The 21,350-nt window shown below is 41.3% G+C and overlaps 1 protein-coding gene across 4 annotated transcripts in view; it reads right to left on the reverse strand.

Annotated features, from left to right (window-relative positions):
- The window catches only part of LOC122798823 (ubiquitin carboxyl-terminal hydrolase 2-like), a 1,648,319-nt gene extending 1,629,242 nt beyond the window's left edge, over nucleotides 1-19,077 (reverse strand). Inside the window, exons 1-2 of one of the 4 annotated variants that reach the window (XM_044067949.1) lie at nucleotides 18,923-19,076; nucleotides 16,293-16,389 (exon numbers count right to left, since the gene is read on the reverse strand). The gene's annotated coding sequence lies outside the window, so the exon portion shown is untranslated. Of the gene's footprint in view, nucleotides 1-16,292; nucleotides 16,390-18,922 lie in introns of all 4 variants that reach the window. The other 3 variants (XM_044067950.1, XM_044067948.1, XM_044067951.1) reach the window with 3 other exon arrangements.
- Between the last annotated feature and the right edge of the window lie 2,273 nt (nucleotides 19,078-21,350).

Raw genomic sequence — 21,350 nt, forward strand, 5'->3', positions numbered from 1 at the left:
AAAACTAAACTAATCATCTTCCAACCCACCAAACATACTCAAAACAACTCTCACTTTAACATCACAGCAAATGACAACACCACTATATACCCAACTGAACACACCAAATTGCTAGGAGGGGAAACAGACAATAAACTAAACTTTGACATTCACATATCCTTGACCATAAAAAAAGTCCACAATAAACTAGGAGCGCTATACAGAAATAAGCAACTTCTCACCAAAGCAGCAAAGATTTCAATAGCAAATTCCCACCTTATCTCCACCCTACTTTATGCCTGTCCAATATATACTAACCTAAGGCAATGCGATTTAAACAAGCTAGAGACCTGCTACAACAAAATCGCCAAATTTGCCACAGGGGCATCCTACCGTAGTCACCACTGTCTCTCACTTGCTGAACTGGGCTGGCTTGAACTCCCTTCCTCACCTCCTTCAATGGTATCAACTCTCACTTGCCCACAAACTAGTAAATCATCCATTAAATGTCCCATCCCTCCAGAATCTACTCCAAGCCTATTGCACCACCAGACCACTAAGATCCAGCAACAAAAATCACTTGCAGATCACTAAAGCCAATAACTCTGCTGGTGAAGCACTATTCTCTTGCACCATAGCCAAATTATGGAACTCCCTCCCACCCACAATTACCTTCATACCATCATGCACCCACTCCAAAACTTTACTAAAAGCGCACCTAAAAACATGCTGGCTATGCCCTTGCAACTCCCACTCTAATATCACCCTCCCCATCCAACCACTACCTTTCTTTCCACTCCACTAACTACCTTGATTATAGCAAGCTCAGATGCTCATAAGCCAGTACTTATTATACAGCAAGAACTTCTTCTTGTAACATTTGTTAATGTCTGTTATGTACTTTACAGATAAAGATTCTAGTTGTCTACTGATGTACTATGTTCTTCATCTGTAAATATGTTGTAAGTAATTCCTATGTAAATTGTTAATCGCTATGTAATCCAATGTAACTACTGTCTGTTTATTTTAACTGTGGAGCTTTTCTCCCTGGGCATCTGCTGAAGATGGACCTACGTCCAGTCGGACACTCCCGGTCAACAAATATAAATAAATAAATAATAAATAAATATATCCTTGCCTACAAGTTGCACAACATAGAATGACTTCTTTGCTACTTTAGGCATATGACGGTCAAAGACAAGGTTACTGTCTATATGTGCTCCCAAATCCCGGACCCTGGTCTACTCTTACAAGTATATTATCAGTGCAGTAGTTTCCAGGGTAACAGTCTTCTCAAAGGATTACTGAACATTTCCTGACATCAAGTTGTAGACCATGGCTCTGGCACCAGTTATTAGTCTGTCAGACCTTCTTGGAGGGTATTTGTGTCTTGGGGGGATTCTGTGACTGTGCCTAATTTGCATTTGTCTGCAAACTTGGTCAACCAGAGATCCCCAATAGAAGCCTTGACTTCAGAGAAGTAGATGCCAAAAAGGAGCAGCCCCAGCTCAGAGCCTTGAGGGTCTCCCCAAGTGACTTGCCACTGTTAAGGTGGACTCCCCTTATCCTAACTTCTTGGATCCTATCTGTGAGCCTTTCTGGCAATCTGACAGATGACATAAGGATTTAAACCTCATTTTGAGAGTTTACCCCAAACTGGGCGTTAGGCTGAATGCTTTGGCTAGGTCAAGGTAGGTTTTATGCACCATTCTGCCCTCCTCAATTGGTTTGGTAACCTCCTCAAAGAAATTTGCCAGACTGAATAGGCATGACCTGCCCTTGATGAAACCAAACTCAGTTGGATCCAGTGTATGATCATTTCCATTATAATTCTTTCCATGGTTTTGAAAATGAGATTAGTCAAGACATATGGGTTTGTAGTTTTCCACGTCCATAGATGACCAGCCCTAGTGAAGAGGGATGATAGTTGCAGTTCTCCATTCACTTGTCTGGAGGTTGTGGGTAAATAGTAATTCTAGTGGTCCTGATAACAGCAGCATCCTGGGATATTAGTGGGGCCCAATGCTGCAGTGTTCCTGGTCTTGAAAAGTGTACTGAGGACCTGCCTCCTAGTGACAGGTGGGGGAGTTATGGCTGACAGCATTTCCCAAGGGATGTTTGGTTGGGGGTGGGGGTAAAATTACTCATCCAGTAGATTTTCTATAACTTGTGCTCACTATAGGTGGCTCCATTTGTAATTAGCTTGGCACATTGTTGCGTATTGCCTTTGAGGTTGCGGACATAGCTGAAGAATGCCTTTCAAATTGCTTTTTACTGCTGCTTCTTTTTAGAATGGCTAAATTGCAGTCTTCTGTGAAGCCTGAATTGTACTACTTTGACTCATCTCCCATCCCCCTTCACACCTAACTTTCCTAGCTGTCAAAGTGCTAAGGGTAATTTGAGCTGTTAACAGCTGTGATTGACAATTCACAGCAGGAGACTTGCCTCATACTGTTTCCTTGTTCTAGCCTTTATTTTCTGTATGGGTAGGGGAAGGACCAGGTCACAGCAAGGGTGGCTTTTTAGGATGGTCGTGGTGATGTCAGTTTGGGGAGGGAATTGGATAGAAAACTATCTGTATTCATTGGACTTGATGACATCAGTGAATTGGAGACTGCAGCAAGCTTTTCCAGGGTGGGATAAAAGTTTTTTTAAAGTGAAACCACCACAGTACAGTAAGGTACTGTTCTAGTGGACAGAAACAGTTGATTTATATTTTAAATGCTGTATGGTCTTTTACTCATAGCAGGAACAGCAAATAGGGAGAAAAAGGACAGAAGTTGAGCATTTAATAATAGAATCCCATTGTTGTCATTTAAGCCCTTTTGTGTGTTTATACACACCAATGAAAAACCGAGAAAAAGAATAGGATGGAGCCCTATGGAAGTCTGATAAGCAGTTTTGCCACGCTACTGAGTTCTGAGAGTTAGGTCTGGTTGACAGTGTTGAAAGCCAGACCACAGCTGCAATGGGCTGCAACATGACTTATTTTTGTTAGAGCTGTACTGTATCCTGAACTGAAACCACGCAGATTGTCAAAGAATAGCTGCTGAGCTGTTAAATCTATAAGCTGAGAATGCACAACTTTTCAAGTACTTTAGATAATGGACTTGGTATGGAAATGGGTCTAGACTTTTCTATTTTTTGTTTATTCCCATGTTTAAAAAAAAAGATACTATCTTGAAGTGTTTTGAAATGACGAGGAACCAATTAAGTGGGTATGCTACACTGCTGGAGATTTGGTTTTAAGTATGCTGGTGGTTAAGTGGTACAGTGAAGGGAAGCTGTGTCTTTTCATTCTGTGTAGTGACACCATTTTTGTAGTATAGCTCTAAACCCTCCTTGATGATGATGAAATGCCCCACCCCCAACAACTCACAGTTGAGGAACACAAAAAAGGTCTTCTGCTTGGAGTTGAGGGAAAAAAAGTTGCATACCACAGCCAAGTCACTTGCTACAAAAGTAACTTGTGGTTTGCTACAGTCTAAATACCACACACAGATCTGAAATGCTTCAGCCCTGCCCTAGAATTCAGATAAAACAGCTGTATTACCTCTGCAAAACACAGAGCCCTGAAGCACTTCAGACCTAACTGCAAATGCAGTACTACTGCCCGAACGGCACCTGCTGATCTTGCACTTACACCTTGTCCCCAGGGCAGCTGCCCCCCTTTACTTCGGCCTAGCTATGCCTTTGCCTGTGCCATAAGCAGAAAATAACTTTTTACATAAATGGGAACATTTGAAATATTAAATGTGGCAGACTGTAAGGTGAATCAGACTGGTAAAAGAAAACCAGATCAAATCCATCATATTAACGTGATGAAAAACATGGAAAGAAGTTGAATCATCATTTGTGAGCTGTAGCACTGTGGTAGAAAATTTAGTCTTAAAATAAACCATTCTTAGTTGTTAATATATAAGTGACTCCTTATCCTACACAAAGACAAGAAATGCCAGACGTTCTAGATGGAAATAAAGAAGTCATTTCAGATCTGCTTGGGAGGACATAGGGTACGGTACAGACACTTCCAGGAGTGAAGGTGTACTCAAATCCCTATAGACTATCTAAAGCACAAAAGAAAAAAATAGTATTCATGAACCTGAGGACAGGCTTTTACAAAAAAAGGTTTTCCAAAAAAATTTAAACTAGGAAACCGAGGACAGATGCTGAAATCCTGGCTGCCAAGAAAGGAGTGGCGAGAACTCTGATGGTGAAAAAAAAAACACTGTAGAACAATTGTAAATGCTGTAAGTTGTAAAGATTTTAACAATAAAGTTAGCACTGAATGAATGGTACACTGAAGAACTGTTTCCTGAACAGAGAAGATAATTACATTAACTTAACCCTTAAAGAAAAACCAAAAGAAAAGCTACCAAAATTGCTGATCTACATATGGCACAGTGGAAATATGTAATAACAATGTCATAAGATGCTGTAAAACAAGGGTGTATTTACAGAGCACAGTATTAAGGTATACAAAGGATCAGACAAATTATATGTAGAGTTTTAGATAACATTTGTATTACTCTGATAAACTCTTTCCTAATAGTATCCTTGACCTACAGAGTTTTGGGGTGGTAGACACAGCAGTCTGTTCTAAAGTAGTAAAAGAAAAAGCTGTGATTAGTTTTCAGGACACATTGACACTGCTACGCTGTCACACCATGGTTATTTATGACCTTAGTAGTTATTTATGGCCTTAGTAATACTGATTTTCTGGTCTTCTGGCCTACATTCCAGCCTGACTTTTGCTATTTGCTAGGCTGGATCCATGCTGCTGACAGCTTTCTTCATACAGCTGTCCAGGTCCCACAACCTCTCCAAGTTTAGAACCCAGGGTTTTGAGCTGGGATGGGGGTCACATTGTATTTAAAATATAAGCATGTTAGTTTAAAAGCATTACTAAAAATGCAAACAATGCTTTTTTAATTTAATATAAGTCAGGTAATTATGTTTACTAGCTGAAGAAGAAATTCCTTTACATTTGGTTAATGAGTAATTATTAGACCAAGCATGTAACTTATTCTTGTACATAAGAAGGGCTTTCCTTAGGGACTGGCTAACTGTCCTGTGTATAGGAAGGCTGGAGACTGTCGTTCTGCCTCAAATCGAAGGTGAGTCCTCATATCTGGAGAGGGATTCTCAGAATCCAACTGCCTACAGTAGGGAAACTCCAAAAAAAATGAATAATGAGATAGGATTCAGATGCTCTTTAGGAAACAAGTTTATTCAGAGCTTGCAACAACTTCATCTTAGTTTGACCAACAGTTTGCTAGACTTCCACCCTTTTTAGCCAATCAGCGGAGGAAACTGTACACGAGACATTTATTTCTGTTGTTGAGACCATGGGAAGTATTCAGAAACACTCAGTACACTCATTTATGCCAAACAGCATGGTGATCACCAAATTTCAGGAGGATACGATTCAGAAGCATAGTTAGGGAAATTGCACTATAATGAAAAATAGCACATTTGGGCTCAAATGCAAATGGCTATATTATGATGTGATGGATCGACATTATGGAAATGAGGGCAATAGCTAATTCAAATCAGTGTCATCAACATGGTGGAATGATTCAGAAATGTACAAATATTGTATGTATAGCTATTGTGTATCAGCAATTCTACACATTGACCATGCTATGAATCTAGGAGTGATATCAGCCATAACTGAGCAACAATGTTAATGGCAGAACACATTGACTAGGACCAGGATGTTGTGTGCCATTACCCACTCTGTTGCAGATGGGTATATTAGCAGCTGACAAAGAAATAGTTAATAGCTACCACATGTAAAGCTTATAGACGTGCCATCTTCACACAGAATTGCATGGGATCTGTGGAGTAGCTAACCCAGTGGATAATACGATCTGTGCAGCAGTATCTACCATTCCGGCTACAGGAATCGTCAGAGGTCATCAGAAGCCACAGCAGGAGTTTCACAGGTAACTGCTTCTGGAATCCTACACTAGTTCCTTGATGTCCTTTATTTATTTCACATTTGTTAACTGGGTTAGTCCAGCTGAGTTTGCAAACAAACCCATTTTCAGTGGAGACCCGAGGGAAAAAGCCCCAGTAAACATAAGTAAAAATAAAATGGCAATATACAAATATTAAATAATCACAATACAAAATAATGGTAAAAAAGAAAAGGTCATTAACTATTTGCACTGCATTGACAATAAGCAATCCATTTTCAGTGGAGAACCAAGAGGAAAGAGCCCCAGAAAACATAAGCAAATACAGGGCAAAAACTATTAAAAACAGCACTGCAAATACAAAATTAATTATAAAGAGAAAAACAAAAGAAAAAAATTATGAACATTAAGGGTTGCACTGATAGCAGTGGTAAAAAAACCTGCGGTGGTGGTGCTGCGGTAGCGTTGTCGCCTCACAGTAAGACGCTGTCCGGTTTGATTCTCAGATAGAGCGTCTTCTGCGTGGAGACATGCGTGAATGGGCGTACCTTCGTTGAAGGTTGTGCATCAGGGCTGGTAACTCGGCACGTAAAAATCAACTACCAATCATTAGCGGACCAAAGTTCTGCTGTGGCGACCCCTAACCGGGAAAAGCCGAAAGACACAACAACTGATAGCAGTGGTCTAAAATTTACTATATATACACGAGAGTAAAAACAAAAAGATAATCATTGATCAAAAGAAAGACAAGGTATAGACATTGATAGAAAGTGGGGGGAAAGATAAATAGTGTGGAGAATGGGAGAGGGGAGAGAAAGGAGGGGGCTACACTAGTAGAGCTGAGGGTTTAGGAGGTTAGTTTAAGCAGAAGTTACTAACAGAGAAAGAAAGTTAGGAGATGCAACAGGTTTTACATTAGGAGACTAAGAATATGTGTCGTCAAGGCAACAACAATTTCAAGTTTAGTAGGTGGGATTTAAGCTAATTTTTAAAACAGGGAAAGGAAAGGTTGGATCTAATATGGAGAGGGAGTTTGTTCCAATTTAGTGAGACAGAGTGTTTGTAAAGTAGTTTGCCAATATTCCTTTTGGGTTTATAAACTGAGAGAAGCACTCCGGAGAGGCTGGGAGGGGGGATAGAGTAGGGAGTAACATGGGAGGTGAGAGCAGGGCAGGCAGAGTGGTTGTTGAGTATGGAAAAGGTAGTGTGGAGTTGCAATTGTAGAAGGTGCAGAAATTCCAGCCACTGAAGTTTGTTTAGTGAGAGGCAGTGATGTGAAGAGAATGGTTGGTTTAGAATAAATCTGGCAAATGTGTTGTACGTTTGTTCCAGTTTCTGCACTGAGATAATTTGGATACTGGTAAGGATGGGGGAAGTGTATAGAAGAAAGATGGTTTCTTACGGGATGGCAGTGTTTATCCAGGAGAGTATATGTTCAAGGACAGGGATGTTTTTACCTGGGGGGGATACAGATAGAGGCAATAGCAAACTTCCTATAGTTATTGATGTGACAGTCTAGGAGCAGTAGTTCAGCAGGGGAGAAACTAGACAGGGTAATGTCTATAGATGTTAGAGTCAGTGAGAGAATACAAGATAGGACACCCAAAAAAGGCAGTGGGGTGGCTATCAGACCTAGAGATACTGTACTGAGATGGAAGAAATTCAGAGGAACTGATATGAGGTTTTAGCCAGGTTTCCGATAAGGCCAGGAGGTGAGGTTTGTGTTGGGCCAACCATGCGTGAAGTTCAGACGTTTTGTTGTTTAGGCTATGGATGTTCATTGCAGAGATAGAGAAAATGTTTGAGGATGTTTTAGGGGGGACAGCAGATGAAGGTGGAGGGGTAGTGGAGACAGGGGAGGGGAACAGGATTAGGATGGATGTCACCAGAAACCAGAAGAGCAAAGACCAGATGGAAAAGGTGAGGGTGGTCAGTAAGGGGAATGGGGTACTTGAGTTTGGGCTTAGGAGTAAGAGCTGGGTAGGCCACAAGTTTAAATTTAAGACACTGAAAGGGGGAGAGACAGAAAAGAGGGGGGAATAGTCAGTGGAGCTTGGTTATATGTTGGAAGAGGTCTAAGAAAGGGAAAGGTGGGGGAAGAGAGGAAGATATGGAGCTCAGTGTGGTAGGAAGTGCTTAGGGCTAGTGAGATTAGAAGTGAGAGAAATAGCAGTAAGGATAGCACTGTGTGATGGAAAAAGGAGGGAAAGAGTTATAGGGAAAAATATAAAGGAATATATTAGGTAAGGGTGGTGGCTAGAGATAAGCAGTGTGAGGGAAAGAACAGCACAGACGGGTGGAAATAGTGAGTATGTTAGGAGATAGTAGGTGTGTTAGGGAGTGAAAAAGAGTCAAGTGCGAGAGAGGCAAGCCACAGAGCAGTCAGCCCAAGGTGGGTGTGGAAAAGGGGAAGATTGGTGACAAGGTGGGAGGAGTGAAAGGGTGACAGCACAAGTTATGGTGGTGGGAGGGGGCTGTGGGAGTGACCAGTTGAGGTGAAAGTATAAAATTTGAAGGTACTTGGGGTGGGGAGGAGAGCGAGAGCGGGCAGGACCACACCACAAGTAAGCTGAATGTAAGGGCCTAAAACCTGCAATCAGCACTTAAATTTTACTTACTTTTAGCAGGAAAGACAGATCAACAATATACAATTTTTAGGTTTTTATCAGGATTACTTGTTCAAATGTCAAACAAAAATAAGTAAAACTTAATCTATGTCTGAATGTTAGAAAGCTATAGAGGTACAAGGTATAGCTGTAAATATTAGGGTCAGAAAGAAATGTATAAATCAGTTTACTTTAGTTACAGGGGACTGACCAAAATGGTGACTCGCTTTGTTGTTACACAACACAGTAAAAGAGAGCCTATCAAATTATTTTTATGTTTGTAACCTACACTGTTTAATTGTTGGGGGAGAAAAAAGTTTTTGTTGTTAGAGACTGTGATCGCCAATTGCAATCCCATAGACACCGTTTTACAGGAGCTGAAGTGCACTAGTTTGGGTAAATGTAGAGTTTGAACTGAGTCATGCCAGGTCAGACGGGGGGGCAGGGAATCCTAAGCACCTAGGTTCGAAAATGGTTATGCATGCTGCAGCATGTGGAGAGCAAAGCCGCCTCCCACTCACCTCAGAGAAACCACCACTATGCATGCAGTCTATAATGTAGCAGTTTTTCCCATGATGCTAGGGACCTCTGACTATACCCATGTTGTCATCACAGCCCTACCTCCCTCACACAGCAACCAGCACATCAACAGGAATGGCTTCGCTTCCAGTATATCTTCCACATGGTGTGCAACACACAGGGCTTCATAACAAGTCTGTCTATGCACCATTCAGGCATTTCCCGCAATTCCCATATCTTGTGCAAATGCAACTTATAACAGAGACCTACATGGGGAATCTTCCTACAGGGGCATCTAACTGCACCACCCACTTTGCAAAATGTGGCAACAGATGTGTAGGCAACAGTTCACTTAAACAGCCACGTACTGCTGTGTGCTGCAGGTGATGACAGATATGACCTAGGAGCATGGCTTATGACACCAACACATAATCCACAGACCACGGAGGAGATGTCTTACAACAAACTTGCAACACCATTAAGAGTGTGTTCAGAGTGTTTTGAAGACCCTCTTCCATTGCCTAGATGCCAGGAGACCTATAGCAAGCCATTTGTTGTGTGTGCCTTGCCTGCACAACATGTCATCATGCAAGCATGGCATTGAGTTGCTATTGGGGTGCCAGACAGACCACAGGCAGCAGCAGTGGAAAAGCCAGTTAAGGAATCACCGGCGGAATTGGCTAAAGTTGAACCTCATGCATGGCTGAGGGAGGTGCAATATGCAATGCCACTGACAAAGTGAAATCTAGTCCACAACTATGGGCCGGAATACAGACAACAAAGAATAAAACTGATGCACATAGTATGCACAAGCTACACAGTACAATGAGTGGACTGGCCATGCTGTGCATTAGATATGACCTAACCTATATAAGGCAAAGGAGTGGGCACAGCACAGATGTCATCATTTACACAGGTAGAGTCGGGCACAATGACAGGCATTAGCAACAGCTACATATGTGGAAGGAGAGACAGATTAGGGGGATGTAAATGAAGACTCATTGGTGTGTGTGTGTGTGTGTGTGTGTGTGTGTGTGTGTGAGAGGGACTGGGGGAATGGGTAACATTGTGTAATAAGGGGTGGAGTCTTCAGAGATGGGCAGATGTTTGTGCGACTATTTCACAGTACTAGTGCAGGGTGTCACAGCTGCAACAGATGGCAGGAGCCATGTGGGCATGTAAGTAAAAGGGGTGGTGGGTAAGAGGTAAATTGTTGATGGGCTTAGCCATGGCAGCATCCCCTGTGTGAAATGTCACAGCCATTGATTCCTGCAGGGAAGGACAATGTAGAACTGCAGAATCATGAATGACATGTCATGCAATACTGAAAGCTACCAGGTGAGAGACTTCCATAAGAGCAGGCCTATCAAGCCACTGCAGACTCGCCACTAGTAGGTGGCAGCTAAGAACTGCAATTCTATAAGGCAGACCTGTCAAGCCACTGCAGGCTCACCACCAGTAGGTGGCAGCTCCAAAGTGCCATTCTATAAGGCAGGCCTGTCAAGCCACTGCAGGCTCACCATGAATAGGTGGCAGCTATGAAGTACCATTCTATGGGGGCAGATGCATCGGTCCTGTGGAGTGTACTTACAGTGGAGCCAGAGGAGTGGTGAACACAGGTACAGAGATGGTTAAGGAGGCCAATGTCATGATTCCCCAGTGTGTCTGCAACAGCTGCAATGTATCCTCTACAGTGTTCGGAAGGTGGGTGTGCTCTCTGTGCATGTACTCCATGGCCATTTGCTGTTCTTGCAAGTCCTTGTGTGAGTCATCATGAATGGCATGCAGTATATTAATCATTTCCACCATGGCACTGGTAGCATCTGTCTGTTGCTGTAACACAGACCAGTACATCCTTTCATCTATGCCCAGTCTTACCCATTTGTCATGCACCATGTGGGAGTCATGGTGCCAGTGTCCACTGGTACACACCTCCCTTGTGCTGTCCTCATGCCCCACTGTAGCATCACTGCACACAGCTACTGCAGGAGATGACCGTGCTGAGTTGGGCTGCCATGGATATCCTGTCCTTGTATAGACAGTGGCGATGCATGGGCTGGGTCCAGAGTCACCACGGCTGTGTCAATGAATGTGAGCGGTAGGATGCCCTTCACTGTAACTAATGCCCATACCATCACTGCCAGACACTGCTGCTGTACTGACATTAGGTATATCCTCTTCAGCAGTGACTGACCATACAAGTATTGCACCTGTAAAGGCACAGAAACACCAATGTGTACAATAAAAACATTTATGACAAACCCATCCCAGTGACACACCAGTATATGTGACATTCTTTACACAAACTGAACACACATGTACCTTGTAACAGATGCTTCAGTGCTGGCATTCATGTCTTACCTGTGGGAGACACAAGATGAGGTTTACCTTCTGCAGGAACAGTTCTGCACCTCCTGACAGTGCTACTAACATATGATAATACCAACCTGGCACATTTCTAAGAGAGACAATTACTGCTACCACCAGTCCAGCACCCAAACTCCAAGCCTCCTCATGGTATCACTGCCCTCTCACTGTCCCCTGACAGGGACATCAGGAACTCTTCTGCATTTGTGACCGTGCCCTGAGATGGTGGGCCTCCACTTGTGGCCATTCTCTCATGTGCAAAAAGATTTGGGCCTTTGTGCTGGCATGAGGTTATCATTTTGGTAATCCTCTACTGTCAGACCTGTTGTGGCCACTGACAGCATTTACACCCATTTACAAGGTCCTGCCATATATGATGCCTGAATGTCCTATCCACTTGCCATGCATGCATAGGATGTGCAATAACACCTCTGCCAAGTTGAATTTTTCTAGTCACTGTGCCAGTATCACTACCACTGCTGCACCTGCTCACAGGAATATATATACCTACAGACACTGCCTAGGCATATGTTTGTCACCCTTTCCTAGGTGTGTCCACCCATGCTCGATTTGTTGAGCTGGCATGCGTTACGCCTGCTATACAGTAATTTCACAGACTATGTAATCCTGTCAGTTCATTTAGAACAGTGACTAAACACAAGTGTTGTCACATGCAGCCTGCTGCGTGTACACAGAGAGCTGTGGCCCACAAGCACCACCAAATGTGTCACATGAGCACACTGCAACCTACCTCATTGACAAGTTCAGCCTCTCCCACCTTGCCACATTTCTCTGTATATGGTACCAGAACTATATAGCAGAAGTTTTTCTATCCGATACATCACTCCCTGCCTGTGTTGCTTCCTAAAAGGGTTACAGCAGCAGTCCTTGTCATTTAGTTGTCCCACAGGTGGGCTACTGATGAACTGAACTGTGCAGTGCTTAATGTCGACCAGTCTTCCCAGCCCCCATTGTTGTAAGCCCTACTATCTGCAAGCAGCTGTTTATTAGAGTTTGATAACTGGGTGGGTGAACTTGTCCAGAGACCCTTTTCAGTCACGACCCAAGTACAAAAAGCATACAGTAAGGAAGCATACAGCAATTTATACAAAATTACAATATATCATTAAGAAGGAAGATGAAAAGCTTAAAACATTACAGAAGTCCCCCATGTTTCAAAAGGAAAAAGACTGTTAGCTCATATGAGAGTATATTTACAGTATTTACAATAAATACAGTTGTAGACAGATTAAATTTGCTATCGTGTAACCCCCCCCCATGTTTAAATATCCAGTCTTCACCTCCAGTTGAGTGATGCTGTCTATATTAGCGTACATAAAATTATCTGCAATTCTAAGAGATCTGTTCTTTGTCGATGTCTAAATATATGATGACCCTGTAAGTCACAGCTCATATTCTCAAATGCATGCAAACCTCAAATGACTACTTTCCTTTTGATTTTCTCTTTAGTGCCCTTCCACCCTTTACTGTTAAAATCTACTCAGAGTCCCCCATGAATCCATTTGTTCCCCTCCCATTGGGCCAATGAAATCCTGCCACATCATTTACAACTAGGCCCTCACTCTTAATGGAGAGAGTGCCCTGTGGCATCATTCTTAATTAAATCGCCTCTCCACTGTCATGCATTCCCTAGGGGGGAAAGGTGGGCATCATACATGCAGCAGACAGCAGGGATTTTAATTAAAGTGTGGAGCATATGTGTGATGCTATGAACATTACCTCATATGGTGGCATGCCAATGCAAGCCTTCCCCACCACTGAGCTATCGTAGCCTGCTTCACATCTGGTCAACACCATAAGGTCTCCATCTGATGGTGCTTAAAAGTAGAAACTGACATCCTCTCCCTGTGATAGTCAAGGTGACCAACTACTCATTCCCACTTCGGTTACACAGCTCTTCCAGTGACTGACCTAATCATATTGTGGTCATCTGGGTTATAGCTGGGGCTCCATCCATCTACAACATGAAGATAATCTCCAAATCACTATGTTTAAATGTGAAGCAGTTCTTGCTAAATGGTCTGGTCTTGACTGAAGGCAATCCTTGGACCAGCTCGCTCACCCTATTATCAAATATTAAATGTTATTTATTTTCCCCACCTAATACTGAAAACAGCAGAAACATTCCTACTCATAAATGGTACATGTTCCTTCAAAGCAACCACGTGTCTGGCAGGCCTGCATCAACATATTTGCCCTTTATATTACAGAATGAGCTGCAGTGAGGAGTCACTTGGATTTGATGTTTATATTCACTGTGACTGAAGTTGCTGTTGGTGTACTTTCACGTCTGCTATACCCTTCTACCTTGGAAAGGTTGTTCAGTTAAACACAAGTTTCACCACTGCAACCTAAATATAGCACTTTTTTTCCTCTGTTTGTATTTGTCACCTATCTCATTGTTTCCCCATACCCATTTATATTATTAAATATTGAGGAGTAATTTAACTACACTTCTAGCCCATTCGTAAATGTGTTTGCAGACAGTGTCTTTATAACTGTTAATGTTGAATACATTTTCTTTAAAAGGTAGAGTTTTATGTCTTGTTAGCAAATCTTAAATAACAAACTGCATACAAGTAAGCTCTCATTCCTTTCAACAGACTGCAAAAGGCTTTTCTAAAAATAAGTGAAGGAACTGAGGTCCATCTAAACTTCTATCTCATTTTTCTACTTAAACTGAAGCCTTTACTTATGTGATTTAACATAGGTACACCTACACTTTGCTGAGGCATTCTTATGCAAGTAGCATTTGTGTGATGACCTATTATTCTAGGTTTTCTCAAACCACGTGTATTGTGCAAATCAGTGGTGCAGACCAATCTGTTTACTTAGTTTTCCCCACAGTACTGCAACCATCATTATCACTGGGGTGGGATGGAGGGTTCAAAACTATTTTTCTATGTTTGTATACTTTTCAAAAATACACTTCTAAGTGCTGGATTTGTAACCGTCAAGTTCAAGAAAACTGGACAGAGACAAAAGTAATGGGGGATCAAAGGGCCAAAATCACAGATTTTAAATACTGCTCTTATAAACCTAGAAACTTGCCAGAACAATATGTTTCGCATTAGCATGCATTTTCTGAAGGATATGAAGTCTCAAACTCAAATGCATATCATTTAGTGACTTATAGGAGGAACATACCTAAAATATGAGGCTAAAAGTTACAGTTAACAGTTGAGAGGGACACAAAATAGAGCAATTTACAAAATGTAAGTAAAAGTCCGCTACAGCTTTAGGGTGTTCTCTGTAACATTCAAAACCATGACCTGAAGTTCTTTGCTGATTATACCACACACACACACACACACACACACACACACACACACACACATATCCTTACTCTATGGAAGGGCTACGTTTCATTCATGTTAATGATGCTTCAACAAAGAGTAGTGTAATATCTTGTAATACTCACATGGGGGTTGGTGGTTGGCATAATGATTAAGGTAGCCACCTCACAGACACAAGGTACATGGTTCAATTCTCACCTTTGGGATACTGGCTAAACTTAAAATGGTCATTACACACGGTCACATTCTTACATAAATGATGACACATCAGATAAACAGCAAGTAACCTCAGGCTATCATGCTATCTAGGTAATTCACTGCAACCAAATATAACAGGAAAAAAAAAAACTAAAGGATTTTACTCCTTAGTATTTTGTAGGCTGCATACAGGATGTAGCGAGTTTGAAGATTCAGTTACGATTTAAGTAATCAGCACTTCTCAGTAGTATATTCACACCTTCAAATACTCCAAATGCAGTAAAAAGACATGAAAAATCACAGTTTACATTTCAAATTCACCATCATCCTCCATAGACAAGTGTGCTTGTTCATTCACCTAACATCTATCAACAACTGTTGCTTCAATGCATTTGACTCGTACCTTCACCGTTCTGCAAAGGTGGAATGCTTTAGACCCAGAAAACCTCTCAAATGCATTTTTTTTTAATCTTGAGCCAAAAAGCAAAGGGAGTGGGGGGTGGGTGGGTCAGGTTACTTGATCCGTCTTTTCTAAAGCCAGTATTTTTGAGAGGAGAAGGTAGATCTTGGTGAAAAATAATACAGTCATTACAGATGATTTCCTCACCACTGTATACACATGATGATCAAAGGCTAGTAATCTAGCATTTGATCATCATGTGTTTACAGTGGTGAGGAAATCATTCTAGGTTGCCCAACTTATAAACAAAGGTATGGCATCTAAGTCCAAGGAAGTCATTGTTATACTGTATTCAGCATTCATCAGACCCATCATTGAGTACAATGCCCCCTTTGGTATGTACCTAACCAGGCATATCCAACAACTGGAACGTCCACAGAGGTTTCTCACTAAAAGAATACAGGGCGTAAGTAACATGTTCTATGCGGATTGCCTCACGGCCCTATCCCTGTATTCTGTCTCCTACAGGCTTTTGAGGGGAGATCTATGCCTGGCATACAGGGCATTGTCAGATCCCACTCTGATGGGACTCCTGCATATCCACAAAACAAACAGTACCAGAATTACATGTTCTAAAGACTTAAACCTTGCCTGTGATATAAAGAGGACCTGCTGGAGAGATAGGTATGTATCCCAGAGACTACCATCCATGCGAAGCAGAGTTCCTCCCTAATCCAATTGAAGTGCAACTCGGACAATTGGAAGGGAAACCGGAAAGCCATCCCTAGTTTGGCACCTGTGTTTCTGATGCAAACAGGTAACCTATAAATGATTGATCTCCCAGGGCCATGCTTACACTTATCAAGAGTATCAGAACTTGTCAGAGATTTGGGATGCATGGCTAGGCCAGGCCCTTGTGGTCATTAACCTAGTAAACACCTATGCATATACCTTTTAATTCAGGAAAAGCAAATCAGTTTGTTACCTTATTCATTCGGCATTTTAAGTCAAAATTACCAGTCTTTTTTTGCTCATGACTGACGCTGCCAGTGATTCTGGAGACAGATGTCATCCATCTCAACCTATGATCATTAAAAATCATACCACTTAAAAAGTCATAGAAAAGGGTCAAAAAGAGGCACACTTGATTATTTTTCAGAATACAAAGCATTCGCATACTATACTACCTATTGTTAGTGCTAAAGAATATTGGTAAACAGCAGTGTAATCAGGTAAACATTTGACTTAAATTGAATGACAAACATTTTAAGGTCTATCTATAAAAGCAGGTTTACACAAGTGTCCATACTCCAAAAGACTTTTCTCATTGAAAGACGCTTACTCTAATTTAGTTTAGAGAATAGGCGACCTACACACTGCCACCCTGACTGGAGAATGTTCTCCAGCAGGATGTTAATGTAAAGGTAATGCCCACAGAAAAAAACAAGTCCATCGCTTCATGGAAGCATATTAAGCCAGTACAAAATGCACATACTTAAAAAAAAAAAAAAAGCCTCCATTTTTGGTCTCTCTAAAAGCAGTGTATAGCGATCATAAAATTATAATGACTAAATAAATAAAATACAGACTGTGTGTGTGTGTGTGTGTGTGTGTGTGTGTGTGTGTGTGTGTGCTTGCATGCATGCAAGAGAGAGAGACCAAAACAGCACAGACTACAACAGGCAGCTCATTATCGTGGATTAGTTAAAAATAAGATATCTAAAATTCAGTCTTTGTCATTATTGACCGACTTTAATCTGCAGTGATTTGCCAGAAAAATCAATGGATGCTGCATGCAGAGCTCTTCAGCAAAATCAGGGATGGGGGGGTTGCTATGCCTTGCTTTACAGTGCAATATATGTGGATGTGTTCACTCAATCAGTCTGATTTATTGACCTTTAAACAGTGAAAGTTGACAATCCCAAAGATGCAGAACAGTGATTTTTTCCCAGGGAAAAAAAGTCGCTGTTCCACAAAAAAAAAAGTTCAAAACACAAAAAAAAGTAGGGGGCTGTGCCCCACACCCCCCCCTCTACTTAAATATACCAACTCAGACATAGCGAAGTCCCGAAAACAGCCCAGCGAATTTTTTCCCCTGGGGAAAAAAAAGCAGGGAAAAAAAAAAAAAAAAAAAAAAAAATCGCTGCTCCACATCTTTGGGATTGTCAGCTTTCTCCCTTAAAGGGTCGATAAATCAGCATTTGCTCTTTTGAGCATTCACTGATTTACTGTGTGTCTGAACATGCATATTTCTAAGTATATATTTGTGGGTTTGTCTGTGCAGACTTTAAATACTTAACATTACTTACATTTTGGATGCAAAATACTTCCTCCAACAATTACATACACTATATTAAATCTGAAACATTAGACAAAATAATTATTTTACACCAACACAAATATATATAGAAAACACACAAAACAATTTAACAGATAAGTGTAATAATGTCTTCCAGATTAAATGCTATTGTGGAAATGAGGCTCAACACCTCTCCTGTGGGCAAGCGTTAGTTCCACATTAACACACTTAGCAAGTCTTTTGGAATCTGGTCTAGGGTGTCCCTTTCCAAAGTATATAGGGGCTACATTTTGAGGGTTGTACATTTTGAAAATGATACGTCGATGATGAGAGCGACATAAAATAAATTTATAGTTATGTCTTTGTTATATTATTATTTAGTAATGCATGACCCTATTGAACATGTCTGACTTTATGAAGAAGGTCATTAGAATTAGGAGAAACTAAATGTTGTGTCTTTCGGCTTTATCCGGTTAGGGGTCGCCACAGCAGAACTCTGGTTCGCTAATGATGGCAGTGGATTTACGGTGCCGAGTCGCCTGCCCGACGCCCAACCTTCAAGGAAGGCACACCCATTGACACAAACACCTACCTGCATGTCTTTAAACGTCACTCAGAACTAAATCCGAGTGCAAAAATCACAGCCCTATGCATAAATCTTAGCTGTAGAGTCTAAGGTTTGGTGTCATGGTTGCACACCACCCAAATGCATGAAAACAAAAATACTGTAATGACAGCTTCAGGAAGAACCACCTGCTTTCAACTAGGCACCTAAAAAGAGGCATACCCGTCAACCTCTAGGGACAAGAAATCCGGACAAAGGCACAAAAATAGGGGCAGAGTTTAAATATTACCATACAAACTTTGAAAGTTGCAAAATAATAATTTGTGCTAGTATGTATTTTCCGAAGAATATAAAGTCTGAAACTCAAAAATATGAGTGTCTTCATTTAGTGATTTGCCAGAAAGCCAAAAAGAACACCAAAAACACGAATCCCGACATTTTCGAAAAATTGGACAGTTAAGAGAGGTCACTGCCATTCACAGCTGGCAAACTGATGTAAACTGCTACACACTAAGGTAGGAAAACATTCAGTTCAGCAGCACAACCGCAAATGTCTGCGCTGTTTCATTACACTTCATAAGCACCAGAGGACGGAGGTATTATGTTCACCTCCCATTGGTGGGATAGGTATCTCATGCATTGACATAATTCACTATCACACTCTCATTATTCACACAAGGTGTTAAAATAAAGAATGCCCGACAAGAAAACGCACAGAAAGCAGTGTGCCAAAATATGGGTTAGAACTAACCTGTGAGGGAGGCCGGTCAAGGTTTTCGTGCTCGAAACACCACGCCGAAGCTCGTGTGAACATTTACCGTTTGACCTTGTATCGCCTGATTTTTGCACTCGGATCTACAGCTAAGATGTATGCATAGGGCTGTGATTTTTGCACTCGGATTTAGTTCTGAGCTCTTTGTTGAACGTGGGTGGCACGTAATTACATATGTAATCATTAGGTCGGTTGTTACCGCCTGTCCCACTTTGCGAGGGACAGTCTCTCTTTGGGCAGTTGTGTCCCGCAAAAAAAATTGTAAAAATTGCAAATGTCCTGAGATTTTAGGACAAAATTATTTCCTACTTTCTATGTAATAGTTGCATAAAACAGTTATTTTGTATCTGAAACACCTAAATGTTACAAGAAATAGAATAAGCAACTAAAATTATTCAAGAATAAGCTTTTATTTAGGCAAAAAAGTGAAGTTCTGTCGTTTCTACTGGTCGTAGGTATGTTGCGCCCTGCAAAATCTGACGTTTGTACCAAAAGTGTCCCACTTTGGGCATTTGAAAAGGTGGCAACCCTACCGTAAGAGCGCCACTTAACACTGTTTATTCAAGCAATAGAATTCGGCATTTATTTGTTCGTCCGTTCCAAGTCAACCAAAAGTGGTCGCGTGTCATACTAGAATTAGCCGCATGGTGGCGCAGCCCTCGCTTTTATAGAGACAGTACCAGAGTTGAGAAGGTAGAGATGCGTTTTGATGAAGGTTAAATTGTTTATGTGTTGTCTACGGTGCGACAAACTTAAATAAATCGTTCGATTATTGAGAAAAAATATTAATGGCATTGTTAGCATTACTCGAAAGGATTTTTTTTTTGGCAAACAGCACAGTTTCATAGCTCTCAACCTTCCATCTCCAAAATGAGGAATACTAGCCCTCATAATGTGGAACAAATGGCCAAAATGTGGAACACATACTAATGGCTTACTAACAACTTCGGCTAGGAAGGTCATAGGATGGTTAAATGTGCTGGTTTTACTTATAAAGAAGATCTTTTAATGAATGAATATGATTCATTTCTATTTACAATGGATTTCACTTAAAATATTCCTAACACTGAATGTGTGACGGTCACTGTGGAACTTTGAGGAACGTGAATTTTGTAAGACCTCAAATGAGGTACGTTACTCTCATGAGGTACACTTAAGAGGTAAGTAATAGTTTACGTTTGGTGTTCAGGTTCGTTTGCTGTGTTATGATTTCTCGGAATCGTGTTCAGTTTCGTTTTCTGGGTTGTGATTTCTCGGAATCGTGTTCAGTTTCGTTTGCTGTGTTGTGATTTCCCGGAATCGTGTATAGTTTCGTTTTCGTTTGCTGTGTTGTGATTTCTCGGAATCGTGTTCAATTTCGTTTTCTGTGTTGTGATTTCTCGGAATCGTGTTCAATTTCGTTTTCTGTGTTGTGATTTCTCGGAATCGTGTGCAGTTTCGTTTTCTGTGTTGTGATTTCTCGGAATCGTGTACAGTTTCGTTTTCTGTGTTGTGATTTCTCGGAATCGTGTACAGTTTCGTTTTCTGTGTTGTGATTTCTCGGAATCGTGTACAGTTTCGTTTTTGTTTGCTGTGTTGTGATTTCCCGGAATCGCAGTACCAGGCAGTTGTTCGGGTACTTCAGAAGCAGTAAAGCCACGCCATTCCCTTGTGGGAAACTAGCCAAAGAGCTGTCAGCTGTCATTCATTTCATGTAAATATTTCATTGCGCTCACACTATTGTAATTAGATATCCTGTATCCTACTACCGGTTTTGTATTAGAACATTTCCCCACCGCATGCGCAGTAGTAAGGACCACCCAAACCCCGCCCAGCACTCTGCGTATGAATTTACTTTGAAAACTGCTTTGAATAAACTTGGGACAACCCATCCTCACAGAAATGAGTATGCTAAACTTTGTAATTATTTCAGTACAAAGCCTTTCTCCCTTCTTTGCTGGTACCAGGATTTCCAATTTCCATTGATCAAAAGCTTCGCTATATTACACGTTAGACTAAATAATTTAGCAGAAGGTGTACTTACAGATGGTATACCGATCCAAACAGGTTTTTACCTATTACAACAAACGTAGCATATTCTGCATTTATACAAAAGTATTACACACTGAGAATTACAATTATTTAAAAGGGAGGGGGGACGACAGACTTAAAATTCCTATTCTGTAAAGGTGCGGGAGGTATTTTTTTGTCCCCACTGCTCAGAATATTGCTTGTTGCTTTATCTCCAGAAAAAAAATGTTTAAAGAAAGGTGGGGAGGGGGGCTTGCCCCCTGCAAAAGCAATTACTGCAAACATACCAAAGAAAGGTGGGAGTGCAAGGGTTATGGTATAGACTACAAAATGGGAACTTGTGGATACTGTATACCTACTGCCCTTCTGACCTGATTATTAGCCTACAACACAGTAT

Source organism: Protopterus annectens, chromosome 3.part1 (assembly GCF_019279795.1).
Source record: "Protopterus annectens isolate FY-2018-M chromosome 3.part1, PAN1.0, whole genome shotgun sequence".
NCBI lineage: Eukaryota > Metazoa > Chordata > Ceratodontiformes > Protopteridae > Protopterus > Protopterus annectens.